The following is a 13,264-nucleotide window of genomic DNA, read 5'->3' on the forward strand; positions in this document are numbered from 1 at the left end:
TGTCTTCAACATGCCTTTGCCTTAGTTTTCTTCCGTCTTTATATATTTATGGCAACTGACTTCTCCATATAATTTGAGTGTATTCATGTGTTTGCCACTGGTTAAGTGTCCCTTAGCCTTAGGACAATGAAGTAATTGGGTTTAGACAATTATGAGCCTTCCCTTAAATTCTCTTGGCTAGTACAAAATAGTGTGTAAGAGGGGAATAGGGAGTAAATAAAATCTGGTTGAAGGCAAAAATGGGGAACAAGTTAAGTAAAAACTCAGGGAAATATTTAAGTAATACAATCTCCATTTCAGGTTTTGGAATTGAATGCCAAGTGCAGAATGTTAAATAGGACATTTTCAGAGCTTAGGAGAAGTTTGATATATAGTATGTAATTAAGAGGCTGAAGAGAGTGCCATTTTTTATATCCCCTACTTGTCACTTGTGCAGATTTGACTTCAGATATGATTTTGAGGTTACAAGGGTAATTAATTGTATGGTCTCTTCCAGGAAGTATCATTCACCTGAGTAACATCCTCTAAATTGACAGACCCAAAGAAAGTGGGTGAAGAGAAATATGACACTATGAATTTGTTCACTTAACAGATATTTATTAGGTATCTACTATGTGCTGTGGACCTTGCTGCTTAGATTGGGGGATGTTGTGGGGATAGTAGAGCATTGAGGAGACCTTGCCTAGTCTAGCAGAGGACAGAGAAGGCAAAAGTATAAGTCAACTACACCAGGAAATCTGTGGGTCCCACATCAGGACCAGATGCCCGACATGGCTCTCTGACTTGAGTGGGATTAATTCACAGGTTTTATTTTTCTAGTATAGTTATAGATATTTTAAAACAAGCAAGGTAAGCCCATTTAAGAAAACAAAGAGAAGAAAGGACAGAAGCAAAAACGGTGTCTCTCTCTGATCCTACTCCATAGGGTCAGCCACTGTAGCATTCTGGTAAATTTCCTTTCAACCTTTTTTTTTTTTTTTTTTTTGGCTTACTCTTAAAATGTGAACTTATCTTGTTAGTCGTTGGGCCTGTGGTTAAACTTGAACATGAGACAGAGGATTTTCCTGAGCAGTTCCCTTATTTGGTGAAACCATTGTTTCCACGATGAGGAATGAATCCAGAGAGAAATATTTCAAGCGCCATCCGGATGTCACTGTAAAAGGAAGGATCAAAGCCTTCCATACTGCTGCTGACTCCCAAATGTAGCTGGCTCCATCAGGATGCTGAGAGTGTCCTCCTGCTGTATCTTCAGGTGATGGGGACTTCCATCTCTTGGTATCACTAGTCTTCTAGTTCTTGATTTCTTAGTTTTGATGCATCTATGAATTGAATGGAGTGTACCTGTAAATAATTAGAAAAGCATGAGTATGTGCATGTGGCTTGTTTATGCAGATCTGGAGTCTTGAGTTCCTGGATTTAGTTCCCAGTTCAGGATTCCTGAAACTCTCTGAGACTCCATTTTCTCATCAGCATTATGCTTTCTTGCAATTCTGTATTAGCTTTCCTTGGTAGAAGCTTTCTGTTCCTGTGCCACGGAGGCTCTACTCTATGGAGGCACCAAGGCTAGAGACATATTTTTTTTTCTCTTTTTTTAATTGTTTTTTTTTTTTTTTTTTTTTTTTAATTTGAGAGAGAGGGAGGCAGGGCAGAGAGAGAGAGGGAGACACAGAATCCAAAGCAGGCTGCACGGTCTGAGCTGTCAGCACGGAGCCCCAATATAGGGCTCGAACTCACGCACAGTGAGATCATGACCCGAGCTGAAGTCAGATGCTTAACCAGCTGAGCCACCCAGGCACCCTGAGACATATTCGTGAATATTTAGGTGGAGAATCTTCAAGGCATCTCAAACCAACTATGGTCTGTCCGTCCCCTTTTCACACATGAGGGTAAACATGGAGGTAGACCACACCAGCCTTCATCTCTTGGAAGACTGAACATTCCATTGTACATGTGCTGTAATGATTTTCTTCTAGTGTCCCTTCCTTCCCTGGGGCTGCATGAGTGTCAGGCGTTGGAAGATCCTTGGAGAGCAGGGTGTCATGACAGCAGTTGTGATTATGACTTCTGGGAAGAGGGTGATGCTGACTCCACAAATAGGGGGCTCCAGCAGATATGGAGAACATTGGTTGGGCATGTAGATTACAATCCTTCACTGGACATTTTTGTGTTACCTGGAGATGTGGTTGAGAGTTTCCAGATTTTTGTGTCTGGGGGTGTCTTAGTTTATGCAAATAATGAACATAGTAGAGGACAGCTTTTAGAGTGTGACCACCTGGAGAGCCACACTCCTTGGCTCTAGCCAGCTGTTGCGATGAAGCATCTTGGGCTAGTCTTGCCCATGCTTTTCATTTTCAAGAGAATATCTAAATACCCAACATTTTGGGGAAATCTTTTGATATTAATCATTGGCCACTTAAAAAAAAAAAGATATTGTGTGGATCCAATAGACCCTAAGTGTGGGTCACTAGTAGGATTAGAATTGTGTAGAAATTCCCTTCTGGTCTTTACAATTGGGGATTGTGTATTCCCCTCCACATCTCCTCCTCCCTGCACATGTCTAGGGTGTTCACATTTCTCCCCTGAGTGCTTCACAGTTCTCCTCCTTTGAATGAGTCTGGGTTGTTGTCATTTGACTTACAAAAATGTGAGGCCAAGAGACCCTGGTGCTGTGCAGCACATCACATGAATTGTGATATTGCAAGTCAAAATACAAAACAGTAAATGAGGGTTATGATTTATGCTGTCACAGCAAGAACTACCTACTGCTTGATGCACATACTGGGCCTTTCACATACATTATCTCGTTTAATGCTCACAGTGAATGAGGTGGTATTAGCTCCACTGTATGGAAGCTGTGTGGGTTTTAGTCACTTGCTCAAGCATGTACAGCTGATAAGGGATGGAGCCCAGCTTTCTTGTCCATCTCTTCCACTCCAGAATAAGGGTGCTTCTCCATTTCTGGGAGAGGTTATTTCCTTCTACCCTAGGCCATCACAAATACCTCCTTGAACCATGCCCTTGCATGTAGCAGGTGTTCTGTAAATACTTTTCTTTATGATAATGTTTGGCTGGCTTTTCTCCAATGGGAGAATTAGCCTAGCAGAAGCAGTTTTTCAGGGCACAGAATGAACCTTTATAAATTTGAATTTTCACAACAAGGTTTATTTTGTTGAATACAAAAAGAAAGGCAAATATTTACTAATTTTTACTTTATTAATATGTAATGCACAGGGGCATATTTTCAGAAATGATAAATTGTTTCCTTTACAAAGGGATCTTGGGGAGAAAGAAACATACCACATTTAAAAATTATATACTATTCTATAATTGCACAAATCAAATATGTGTATTATTTGTAATTACATCAGTAATATATGTAATTACATGAGAAAACAATTAAAGCAAACTGCATTGCAAGCGAACATGAATCAGGATTTTTTCCCCCCTCTTCCCCAGTTACTCTGCAGCATTAATTTGTCTTCTGGAAGTAAGAATATCACACAGACATTTTAAAAAACATCCCTGACCTGTCTCAGGCACTTTATTTTTAAAAAATTTTTTAATGTTTATTTTATTTTTGAGAGAGAGAGAGAGAGAGAAAGAGAGAGAGAGAAAGCACGAGCAGGGGAGGGGCAGAGAGAGAGGGAGACACAGAATCTGAAGCAGGCTCCAGGCTCTGAGCTGTCAGCACAGAGCTCGATGCGGGGCTCGAAACCGTGACATCATGACCTGAGCTGAAGTCAGATGCTTAACCACCCAGGCTTGAGCCACCCAGGCGTCCCCTCCCTCAGGCGCTTTAAAGATTTCTTGAGCAGAAAGTACTGAGGTTTTGCAGTCTCAAAGGTGCGAGTGAGATGCATCATACTGCTTCATTTTTGCTGTCTTACTATTAGTATTATTTTTTTGCCTATAAAAACGATAGCAGACAGTACATTTTTGAGGCATGCTACCTCTATACCACCACTGCACCTGAGCCTCTAGAGTGGTTCCACTATGGGTAATTTTTTTCCTGAAAAAACCAACCTGCATATTCTATATTCCTTCTGCAAAACAAAACAAAACAAAACAAAACAAAACAAAACAAAGCAAAACAAAACAAAAACCCGACCAACCAACCAAACAAAAAAACCAGGCTGGTTTTGGGAATAATGAGCAATGATCCACTGGTTGGAAATGCTTGTTCTTTTAAGAAATTCAGGGGTTATGTGGAACATATTTTAGGTCTCAGGGGAGATTGTTCATGAACCATTCATTCATCAGACAAATAAAGAGCACCTGCTGTGTGCGTCAGTTCCTCTGCTGGGTGCTGGGGTTGTGATGAATTATCTGGTTCCTGTTCCATGGAGATATGGTCAGGTCTGCTGGATGGAAGACACACACACAGATGTGATGTGGGAAGGAAAGTGCTAAAAGCCATGTGACAAGAACCAGAGGACTGGGAGGAAGAGGGCCCAGAAGGCCTCACAGGGGTGGTGAGGGGTTTGGAAGAAATAGAAATTCTTGCATCGGCTATCTTTTGTCCCAGAGTTGGGATGGAGGGTTGGTGAGAATGTGCTCCGGGCAGGGGTGATGACGTGCTAGGGCAGTGGGATGGGAACAACTGAGGCACGTTCTCAAACTGTGAGTTCCCTAGAGTTGAGAGCAAGGTCAGCTGTGAGGGTGGGACTGGAGATGAGTTTGAATACGGAGGCAGACCACACCTCCCAGCCTGGGGGTGTGATGTCAACAATCTGTGTTGAGGCACCCACAAATTTTTTTCACACCTTCTCTGCAGCTACCACAGGTAGAGCTCTTGCTTTGCTCAAGGAGATCTTTTGCAAGTTTAAATTGTTGTCTAGGGCTCCAGAGTTACCTACGATGTCTAATTCCACGGGAGGGAGCTGGATGGGCAGGATGGTGTGCGTGCTTATTGCCAAGGGTGAGGGTGCTAAGTTGTGTGGTCTGCCTTTGGCTTTGACCGGTGTCTCCATTCATCTCAAGGCCCCTGGGAGGTCTGTCCACAGACAGAGGTAGAGGGATGGTGCCTATCTTGGAGGAATATTGTTTAGACAACTAGCAGCTGTGGGATCTGCAGGTGTATAGTGGAGAGGGAGGACTTACAAACTTGCAGAGAAACATCAGGCAGGGCTGCTTTGCTTCCCGTTCCTCCTGTCTTCTGCTTTTCATCAAATTCTCCTATATAGACTTAAAATGTTAGCAAACAAGAGCCTGTGGGATGCATTATTGAATCCTACCTCTGTTGGTCAGAATATAAATATCACTTAATTCCTTCGTGTGTTCAGCAAACATTTATGTAGCGCCGAGCTCTGTGCGCGAGCTCCCATCTCTGCTGTTGAGAAGTCCTCGGTCTCTTGGGGGAGAGTGAACTGCTGAGGGATTTCTGATTGAGGGATGCATTGAATGACAATGACGATGGTGTCTGGCATTTATTTTTTTCGCAACAAAGATTATCATGTCCGCTTGATGAGGGGGGTAGATCTTGTCTCTCATTTCATTGGTGGGGAAACTGAGGCATGGGGGGGTTTCTGGTAAGTGGAGGAGGCAGAATTCAGGCCCAGGGTAGTTACTGAGCCCCTAGCTGGCAGGCACAGGGGAGGATGTAGTCAGCTTGATCTGGGGGGCAGACACCAGAAAAGCTTTCTTAGAGCTGGTGCCCCTTCAGTGGGTCCCGAAGGAGAAGCTTCTAGAGTGTGGAAGCTGAGTGTGCTTCCTGGGGCTGAGTGTGCTTAGCGCAAGTAAAACTGGGATGAATTATTACTGGTGTTTCCAGCAGGAGGCAAGGGCCAGTGAGATTGGCATCAGAGAGGTTCTGCTGGGCGACTCTGGGAGGGTCTTGGGCACTGGCCAAGGATGCTCCGTCTACCTGTGTGGGGACTTCACATGACCTGTGAACACAATCTATTCCTACTGACAGCTGAGGGCGTCTCTGAAGGCCTGTTTAGAATCACTTGTGAAGCAGGGTCAACAGGGGCAGGTCCAGGAGGTTTTGTGAAGGTATACACAATTTAGGGGAGTGCTTTAAGAAAAAGAATACGACAGTTTAAATTCAAAATCAGGTACAGGGTCTTGAAAGGGATGTGTGTAAGTGAGGGCCCCGGACATGTCAGCTTTGTTAGTGTCGTGCCAAGTTCACCACTGGCTACTCTTTTTCACTGACGTCATGCTTATTTCTGCATTGGTGCAGGAAAACAACGGGTCATGTTTGCTTGTTTGTTTTTGGGCCAGGACTGAGGAGTCTTTATTTTGACATGACATCAACCAAGTGTGGAGGGTGGCCTAACCAGAATCTCCTTCTAAGGTGTCTCCTGGGATTGGCTAACTGTGGTTAGTCTGGTCACAAAACCATCTATTTTATGCATTCACATGTGGCCTCCTTGTACATCTAATTTTTTCATTGCAGAGGTACTAGCGATGGTTGATATTCAGGACATAATTCCCAGAGTGTTCCTGCCTTGCTAAATTTCAGTTTGTATGTCTTTCGTCAAATATTTGGCTTAGCTGGGGCTGGTTGGCATATTGTGTTAGCTCAAAGTGATTTATTGTCTCAGTGTCATCCATTCACTATAGAGAGGTAATATTTAGTGTGTCAGTGGGGATTATGTTGTAATCTCAAGAAAAATATAGGAAGTTGGGTAGAGAGAAAAATTCAGGGAGAAGAACCAAGCAGTTATTAAAATAGGCTTTTCTAATATATGTTCATTTGTTGAGAGTTACATCCACAACTTCATTTCTCATCAAAAAGTCTCAAAGAGCCAATTTCCAGTAGTTCTTATCCCTCCTTGCAGCTGAATATTTGGGGGTATTTTAAAGTGATATCATAAAATAGATGGAAAATGAAGTCCTATAAATGATCTTTAATCAACAGGCTCTGTTGCTTTATGAAACAGAAAACAGTGAACAAAAGACTATGATTTTAATTCAAGGAATGAGAGCTATTTATTTTAAGTATTTCTGCAGAATGGCAGAAGTAATTTATTCAGTTATAATTAGACACATTGTAAAATGGACGATTGTGAAGAGAGTGATTCTTGCTGGCTTCTGTGAGTCAGGGAAGGCGCTTCTGTACTATTCTCTGCTATCTGGCCACAGATCCTCGTGCCAGAAATTAATCTGTGAACAGGGCAGAACCAGAGAAAAATGGAAGCTGAAACTGTTCATGTTCCCTTTTCATCCTGAAAATGGGTTTTCCTTCTTTCTGTCTTGATAAGAAACTCCTGCAGCGAGTATTTAAATTGGGGTATTGCTTGGGTGTGATATGGAGTAGACCAGATTTAGCAGTAGGTAATGGAAAAAAGTTGGAGGTGTTCAACTAGGGGAAATTAGATGTGCATCTATAGTAAACTGTGGCAACTTAAAAAACCAATGTTATTTGGGGCTACATTAATAGAAGTATAGGGAACAGACCACTGGAGGTGATTGACAGATGGAAATTCTTGTTTTCTTTCAACAAGTATTTATAGAGGGCTTCTGATGTGTTAGGACTAGAGACACATTGGTGAACAACGTAAACATGTTTCCTTGGAGATCAGAGACTTTGGAAGGAGGCAGATAAATGGACAGATAATTATGAAACAGCAAGAGAAACTGTTGAGAGAAGTCCAGCATTGCATGTAGAAGCAGGGGGTAAGGATAAGACAGAGGAAACAGTCTCTGCATTGGCTCAGAGGTGAGCCGGTATGGCACTTTGGGGGAACAGAATGTTAAACGTGGTTGGAGCATAGAGTTGGAGGGTGCTACAGAGTAAGAGGTGAGGCCAGAATGGTGAACAGGCAGATCTTGCAGAGAAATATAGATCATGGGCTAATTTACGACTGTATCCTCAGGGCAGTGAGAGCCACTAATGAGTTTTAGGCAGTGATGTGTTGGGACCAACTTTGCGTTTTAGAATCATCACTTTCACTTCCAAGCCAGTAAAATGGATGGAGAAAATAAGGTGGCAGACAGGAGATGAGCTAGGCAACATCTTTGAGACATAGTGGTGGCCTCAACTGGAGTCATGGCAGTGAGCACAGAGGAGATTGAGTGGATGGACTTGAGAACCAGTTAGGAGAGAGAATCAACAGGCAGGTGGTTATCTGGATATTTGAGGAGAGTCAAAGTTGATGCCCAGATGGAAACTGGATATGATACATCCTCCAATGCAGCGTGTTTGGTTGTGTAGGGGACAAGATCACAAGTTCGTATCTGGGTGCATGCAGAGTGTGAGTGCCCGTGGGGGGTATTGCAGCGTGGGTGTCTGGTAAGCAGTGGAGTTTTTGAGTCTGCAGTTTGGAGAGAAGCTGGAATTTTAGATCTTGGAGCCATCGCCACACACATGGTCATTGACTCCTGGGAGTGATAGATCCCTATGCAGTGGGAAGAGCCAAGGGTTACCACACCAATATGTTTGCATGGAAGATGTGGTACTCTATCTTGGACCCTTGCTCTGTGTAGCTGTGGATGGCATAACCAGAGTCCAAAAGTTCCAGCAGGCAGATTATCACTTGGCAGTAGGTAGGACTTTTGCATGAATACAAATGCCCAGAAATGCATGGGTTCCTTGAAAGGTGGTGAGTTTCCTGTTATCAGATGTATTCAAGAAGAACTCCATGACCACTTGCCTGGGATCCCGTAGAAGGCATTCACGTGTTAGGTGGGATTGTTACCAAAGGGACTTCTACATACCACCCTGGTCTGATTACTACAGTTACGAAATTGCCATTTTGGATGGAGGTGCCTATGTCAATATCCTTATGTTCAGTTTGCTGTCTGTCTGGTCCTTTTACGACCTTTCCTTTCCAAGTCTGCATGGATTCCAGAGTCCTCACATCTGCCATTCTCCTTCCTGAAACCCTAGTTCCCTTCTCCTCTGTCTCCACCTCGAGCCCAACACCTGGACAATTCAGCTCTTTTTCTTCTCTCCCTTTTATCAGGTGGCTGGATGCTGCTGGCAAAATTCCTCAAATCTTAAAAATGTGGCCTCTGTAAATGTATCATCCCTAGTCTCATCTGGGCCTGCAGGTTGGCTCCATAACTTTTCCCTGTGCCTGGTCGACATTTTCCGTCTCCTCTGTAGTCTGCCACATCTTCTTCCCTGTCTGCCAGAGGTCTCTCTTCTCCTTCTCAGAGAAGACATCAGGCATCAGATGAGAGTGCCCTCCATGTCCTGCCACCAGCTGTCTGGGATGCCGGCATCTGAAGCCCCCCTTGGCTCTATAGGACAAGATACGTGTTCTATCAGGTTTCCTGTCCCTGGGAACTTGAACTTCAGGAGTGTTTCTACCATTCCCTAACTGATAAGACTGACTCACTGTGACTAAGTGTTTGAACAAAGTGTCAGTTATGCTACGTCTGTTTTCCTTCTGGGAGTCTGGAATTTCGGAATGTGCTAGGCAGGGGGTGCTTGCATGACCACCCCCCGATAAGAACATTGGGCACTGAGTCTCTAATGAACCTCCCTCACAGATAGCACTCTACACATGTTGTCACAACTCATTGTTGGAGGAATGAAGTGCATCCTGCATGACTCCACAGGGCCAGGACTCTGGGGAGCTTGCACCTGGTTTCCTCCAGACGTCACCCCACGCATCTTTTCCTTTTGCTGATTTGCTTTGTGTCCTTTCACTGGAATAAATCACAGCTGTGCGTGGACTCTCTGCTGAGTCCTGTGTGTCCTCCAGTAAACCATCGAATATAGGGTTGGTCTTGGGTTCCCCCAAGGCACTTTCCCTCCAGCATGTATATATGTTCAACGAATTCGTCTTAGTAAGTGAAGAAACAAGCAAAGACCCCACATCTTCTCCCGGCCACTGCCCCACGGCCTTCCGTGCTGTTGACCAGTTGCTCTTCCTCCAGTGGCTGCGTTGGCCAGGGGTTCTGGAAGCTGTTTTCCAGCCTTCTCTGTGGGCTTGCTCTCTCAGCTGAAATTGATTGGTGTTCTGGTCTAGGTTAACTTCTCCGTCTCTACTTTGCACGTGTTGGTGGCTCTTGGTGGGCTGAGATGGGGAGATTGCATGGGGAATTTTGCAAGCTGAAGTACCCATTTCCTGCCTGACCAGAATCACTGGGGAGAAGAGCCTGCACAAAGCTTCCCAAGGAGTCTGGATCAGATTCTGCCCTTCAGTTGAGAGCTGTCGGCCTATGGGATGTCCGCTGCACCCAATACATTTACATGACAGGACTCCCCTCCTCTGTATCTATGGCTGGGACTCCTCTTCTGAGATTTGAACCCAAATCAGAACAGATCCTACCTGCTCTTCTCCATCCCTGTTATTGCCACCTTTGTCCAGGCTGGCATCTCTCGTACCCCATCCCCCTGTTCTCCTTTTTCCCACAAGGGGCCACAGTGGCATTTTTACATCAGTGTAATCATGTCACCTCCCTGCATAAAACTCTGCAGCATCTCAGTGCACTCACACCGGGCCTGGAATTTAGTGGGTGCTTGTTTTGTTGAATGAATGAGTGAATGCATGAATGTGTAAGTGTTAGATTTTATTCAAGTGCCGAGTTAGCAACCCCGTGAGCCCTTTAGGCAGATAAAGAGCCAGGGCTGAGAATTAGAGCCAGTGAGCTGTTGAATTTATATTAGATCAATTTGCTGAAGACTCCGGAAAAGTCCAAAGGAGGAGGGAGAGGGATTGCAGAAATGGGCGCCACTTGCCTTTGTCTAAGAGGCTTAGGAAGGGAAAGTGGAGGGGATTGTTGAAAATAACCATGGCGAGGGGGAGGGGAGGCTTCTGATCCCACCTGGGACCCCTGGGTGCTCCACAGGACCCCTACTTACTGGGAGAAGAGGAGCTCTTGCTGCGGCCCCCCAGAACATGTGATTCTCCTTGGTTTGAATCCAACTCTGCCACCTGCAGGCTGTATGCTCCTGGCCAAGTTCTATGTGCCTCAGTTTACTTATTTGTAACATGGAGTTCCCAAAGCCTATCTCTAGTGGTAATCATGGAAGTCGCCGAGAAAATGTGAGTAAAGCTGGCCTGTGGCGATCCGGTGTGGTCTTTTGTTGGTGGTGTGGTGTAGGCAGCAATGGTGTCATCAGTGGTTGTGATCGCCCCCTAAGGCTCCATTGGGCACTGTACCTGCCACATAGAATTACTGCTTCTCTGGCCCCTCACATGGAATCTAGCACTTACTTCGTGGGTACTCAAAGTCATTGAATGGGTAATCATGGTCTGAATGCTAATTATTTAATGTAGGTCGGTTGACTGGCAGTATGTGCCATATGGTTGATATTCAACAAATTGTAGTTATTGCCAGGAATTGTTATTTACCTGGAAATACAAAAGTGGTTGTGATGGGGTGTGTGTTTCCTTTCATAGAGGGCAAGCAGCATGATTTCTTCTGGCCTTTAATGGAACCACATGTACTCACGTGCCTTTCTTTCATCAGGTAGAACTCTTTTCCTAGCAAGGACTCCTGGGGACTCACTCTCCTTTGGGAAGAAGGAGCGTTTAGTGCAAGCCCCAGACCTGGCCATTTCCATGGGGGTCACAGAGAACACGCAGCTCTGCCCTCTTTAAAATTTCCCATCCTGACTGGGGTGCAGCCCTGTGTCCCATGGCCACACTTGTTCTGTTTCCCTTGAATGCCAGCTTATAGCCTTGGCCTTCTTTTGAGCCTCCTGCTCACATAGATCATTTTTATTTCAGTAATCAAGTCTTTTTAGAACTTGGGGCCTAATTCATTCTTTCAGGTCTTCTGCACACAGTCTTGGGCACTTCCAGGCCCCTGAGGCCTAGGCAAAATGTTGTTTGCTTTGAAGCCTCGCCACAGCCCTCTCTGCGTTGCTTCTGCCACCCCTGTGATGGCAAACGAGGGAGGGGAGGGCACGTGGAATTGAAATAATTTGCTCTGAGCACTGAGGTTAATCTTAAGTCTCTTGTACCCCATGGGGGGGTGCCCTTTCTTCTGTGCCACGGTGGCCTTGAGGACAGCCCTTCAGAGGCCCACCACAGCTGGATCAAGGGTATCCAGATGCTCATTGTGGGATGACTTGGTGTTGGAGGTCTCTCCAGTGGTTGCTTTCGGTGGATCTTGTTTGAGGAAACTGTTCTAGGAATAAAGTCCATGTGAGTGAGAGCAGCTTGATATTATAAAGCCCTATACAAGTATCATTTAGGTTGGATGAGTCTCTAAACAGTTGATGTGGTCAGTTCTCCCCCTTATCTGCATCTGTGCCTTTGCATTATGACATTATGGCTCCTTCTATGAAGAAGTGGCATCTGTGTCTCTACCCTTGGAATCTGAACTTAGTTATGTGACTCCTTTTGACCAACGGGACAGGAGTAAATGTGACACTGGGCTGAAGTTTGAAAAGTACTTGTGCATTGAGGCATGTTCTCTTCTCCTGGGATCCCTGCTGATACCTCTGCATGAGAAAGCCCACTAGCCTGCTGGATGATGACACATACATGACCCAGGTACCCCCATCGCCCCAGCTAATAACCAGCTAACTCTAGAAGCAGAGCCCCTGAGCAGCTGCTGATCATCAGCCTAGATCATTAGAAGAATTACCCAGATGAGCCTAGATCAAAGTACTGACCCACAGAATCATGAGGTAAACAAATGGTGGTTGTTTGAGGCCACTGAATTTGGGGGGTAGTCTGTTGCATAGCTAACTGATAGAGTTAAATTAATGGCCAGTGATTTTTTTTTTATTATTAATCAAAAGGATTTAAGAAAAAAAATTACAAATGGATTTGCTACAGGATTTCTTAAGTTAACTCTTTATCAGGGGCTCTGAAATGTCATCCAGTTTATCAGACCAGTATTTGTACTAAAATTTTCCTGAACACCTGTGGCTTCTGAGTATGAATTTCCCAGTTTGCAGAGAATCTTTGGCCTGAGTGTGAGTCCGAATATGTGGCCTCACCAGACACGAGGATTAGTCGTGTCTGAGAATTCATGATCCAAGAAGAAATTTAGCCAGAAATGTTATCCTGAGCACAGCTCTGGCAGTTGGGAGTAATTGACTGAAAACTATAAACTGCTTGGATTCAGCATTGTAAAAGATAATTTCACACACGGTGGTTCTGTAAGGGTATTAAGCCTCAAAAAAGTAAACTGGATTAAGAAGGCCCAGCGAATATGAAACACTGAATGGGGGCATTAATAACCAAAAGCATGGATGAAATTGAGGAACAAGAGACCCAAAGAAAAGCAGAAGAATTGAAATAGGATGAGTTCCAATTTAGCTTTGATATTCTACAACCGGAAGATCTCATCCCATTAATACACACACACACACACACACACACACACACACACACACACACACACA

Source organism: Herpailurus yagouaroundi, unplaced genomic scaffold (assembly GCF_014898765.1).
Source record: "Herpailurus yagouaroundi ecotype Mexico unplaced genomic scaffold, PumYag 196, whole genome shotgun sequence".
Taxonomy (NCBI): domain Eukaryota; kingdom Metazoa; phylum Chordata; class Mammalia; order Carnivora; family Felidae; genus Herpailurus; species Herpailurus yagouaroundi.